General features: G+C 43.5%; 1 pseudogene; it reads left to right on the top strand.

Moving 5' to 3' along the window:
* The first annotated feature begins 2,991 nt into the window (after positions 1-2,991).
* LOC125616593 lies at positions 2,992-3,084 on the top strand (annotated as a pseudogene).
* Positions 3,085-3,592: the final 508 nt, after the last annotated feature.

Below are 3,592 nucleotides of genomic sequence, written 5' to 3'. Positions count from 1 at the left end.
ATCGCGCACGGCCAGGAGCGACTCAAAGGGTTGCCATGGTTTCCGCCCGTCTGCGTGGTCCGAGCGGTCTGGGCGCCACCGTGTGGCACACGCCTTCTCGGAGGCGCCCTGCCTCAGGTTTGTCAGTCACTGCGGCGGCGTCTACCAAGCGAGGGACTCCATGCTTCCGGAGGCCGAAGTTATCAGCCGTTTTATTAGATCTCATTAAGTCTCCCATAAACATGCTTCTTGCTGCTTGGGAGGAGAAGAGCCAAAGGACCTACCCCACCCCATTTGGAGGCCGGTTCTCCGAGACGGGAGCCGCGGGAAGGGAAGTAACTGCAGCTGCGAGGCCGCCTGGGTCCTGGTGAGGGCATCGCAGCGTGGCTTCTGGGCGGCTGTCTGGAGGCTGTGGCTGGGTGTGGGGTGCGCGGCCAGGAAACACCTCCTCTGTGCCCGTCCCACTCCTCTGGTCCTACCCAGATGGGCAGAACGAGGACATTCGTGGCCTCCTTTTACTAACACCTAGGGATGATCCCGCCGGTCATCGGTGACAGTCCTGCTCCCCCACAAGTTGAAGTCTGAACATTAGAGAAGCACGCAGGCAAGCAGATAAAGCAGGGTTTATTTAATAAGGGGTAACGTAGACTTCTGGGAGGAAGAAGGGGGCCATAGCTGGCATCCTGGTTTCCCCAGGAGCGAGGTGTGTTCTGCCCTTTTTATGTGTCCTAGGCCTCCTTTGTTCTCCTGCCCTCTACCCCTATGTTTCTCCTTCCTGCCTATGTGACTAGGCCCAGGAATGCTCCCTGGGATGGCCAAAAGGTGGGAAAAGGGGGGGAAGCTGAAAGGGGCAGGGCAGGATGGAGCCCCTTTAAGTAAAATGGAGCCACATTAAGTAAAAGCCTTATAGCTCCCTCTAGGGTGGGGCAATTCCTGGGACAGGTTACCTTAGCAACAGGTTGGCGCTGGGGTAGGTTCTTGATTAGGGTGGAGGAAGGGCTCTGAAGGAATTAGCATTTCAATCCTTCAGGGGGCAGTCTTACTCAAAATGGGCCTCCTTGATCCACCTGACTCCATTTACCTACCTATACTGACGGCCTGTCTTAATTCCGGCTTCAGGGACACTGTGGCCTAATGATATCCCAGTTACCGTGAGGAGTCCTGCTTCCCCAAACGCTGAAGTATAATACCAGAGAAGCACGCAGAGGCAAGTGTAGAGTGGAACTTAAAAGGCTTTATTAAAGGATAGCAGAGAAGTCTTCCCCCAAGGAAGAAGGGGATGAAAGGCTGTATCTTGGGATGGGGAGGTCTTATCCCTTTTATATCTAAAGTCTTCTTTTGTCCTCCTACATTCCTGTCCTTTATCTTGCTTATTTCCCTCTATCCTGCATGTGATGGGGGATGCAGGTGGGAAGGCCAAAGATGGAAAACTGGTGGGCCTATTAACATTTCAGGCTCCCAGGTGTAGTTCTGATTTCCCCAGGCTCAGATTGGATGCCATTTTCTTTAATAGACTCAATATCAGACCAATTTGCCTATCTACACTAACTACTTGACTTTAAATCTGGATTCACCAAGAACTCAGATCTCTCAGTCTTTGATTTCTTGTCATCAAAGGTGAACACACCTGGACAATCCTTCCCTTCCTCCTGAGGGCAGATGAATCCTTTCTCCTACTTTCTTGCCTATCCATGTCGTTTGAATCTGTCTGGATGTTATCTTGCTTTTCCTTCACCAGCAAATGAGAGTTAAGCTAGGCCAGTGCCTGTACTATAGACCCAGCTGTCTTAGACTAAGTAAGATAAAATAGGAAGCAAGAAGCCTGGCTGCCTTGGGCTTCTAGCTCAAAGCGCATTGTACAATCTAGTTTGTATCAGGGATAAATGGGGGTGGTTATCCTCTTCTGAGATTATTCATAAAATTGTCAAATTCTTACAAAGCCCTTTTTCTCTGAGTGGAGCTATATGTAGTAGGAAGACTGGATCCTCATCCAAAGTCTTTACTGCAGTTTCACGTTTTTAATATTCGGTTTTCCCCTGCCAATAATGATTGCCATACTAGGCACTGTGCTAAGGCTATACTTTTACTTTAATCTTTGCATTGACCTTATTTTGGTAGGTAGTATTATCCCTGTTTTACAGAGGAGGTAATTGAGGTTTAGATAAATTGCAAGATCACAATGGTAGTAGGTAAGTATTGGGCAGCTAGTATGGCCAAAGCCAGAATCAGGATTTGACCCCAAGGCTACCTGAAGCTCAAAACTTTGGCATCATTTTTTCTTTTCATCAATAGTCATATCTTCAACCAGACTGGATCTCTTCTTCTGTCTTCACAGTCTCTTAAAAGCACCAGTCCCTAGGCTGGGGTTCTGGCTCAGTGGTAGAGCGCTTGCCTCGCATGCATGAGGTCCTGGGTTTGATCCTCAGCACCACATAAAAATAAATAAATAAAAATAAAAAAGAGTAGCAGTCCCTTTTCTAATGTTATTTTCACTATCCTAATTCAAGAGCCTCCTGTAGCTTGCCTGGTTTTTGTAAAATCCTCATTACAGTTTCTATCTTTTTGAATCCAGTCTGTTTACTGCTGCCAGGTTAATTTTCCTAACTGCACATCTGGGGAATAACCTTGTGGTTATGACAAAATTCCCAAAGGAAAGCAAACCTGGTAATGTGGGAGAATTATGAAGCCTTATGAGAACTTCAGAGAGGTAAATTAGCTACTCAACTCATCTCTTATTCCTCCCTGGGTGCAATTTAAAGCAAAAAGAATGAAGTCATTATGGAGAAAAAGGTCCACAAGGAGTATTCTTAAAAATGTAGTAGAAGAGACAGGAGGTGAGTACCACTGTGTTTATGGGCTTTCCTCTTATTTTTATTTTAAAAATTAAGTGTTATAAATGTTAAATAAAAATATTTTAAAATGAACTACTTTATTCCTTTGTTATCAATGTTTTAATTTACTTCTTAATTTGATGTAAAATCTTATTAGCAGAATAGTTTCCATTTGCTCCCTTTGGTAACATACTAACAAAACAATTAGAATGTTACAGAGATGATTAGCATGGCCCCTGGCCAAGGATGACATGGAAAAATGCCTTCCATTTAAAAAGGAAGGAGAAGTTTCTAACACAGATTAATTAGTGGTCACATTGTCATTTTTCTCTTACATATAACTTTGAACAAGTCTGTAAACAATGACTTCACTTTCCCCAACTGTAAAAGTTTGAATAAAATTCTATCAAGTATTTTAAAATACTACCTTAAAACTAAATTTAAAATACTACCTTAAAATGAAATTTGTATAGATGAGGAAATTTATAGAGAGCTTAGGAATTCTCAAGATAAAAGATAAATTTTCCAATAGCTGCAATTCACTGAATCTAATCTTTGCTTGTTTTCTACATTGATTTGAACTTTGCACAACTCCATTGCACCTTTATCACAATGATATCTGGAAGAGTGTGGTGTGTGGGTATATATTCACACATAGAACACCTGCATTTAATCTGTTCATTTGGCTTTTTTAAAAAATATTTTTTATTGTCAATGGACCTTTATTTTATATATATATGCAGTACTGAGAATTGAACCCAGTGCCTCACACATGCTAGGGA

Source organism: Marmota marmota, unplaced genomic scaffold (genome assembly GCF_001458135.2).
Source record: "Marmota marmota marmota unplaced genomic scaffold, marMar, whole genome shotgun sequence".
In the NCBI taxonomy this organism is placed as follows: domain Eukaryota; kingdom Metazoa; phylum Chordata; class Mammalia; order Rodentia; family Sciuridae; genus Marmota; species Marmota marmota.
Note: the sequence above shows the minus strand (reverse complement) of the source record. Positions and strands in the feature narration are given on the sequence as shown.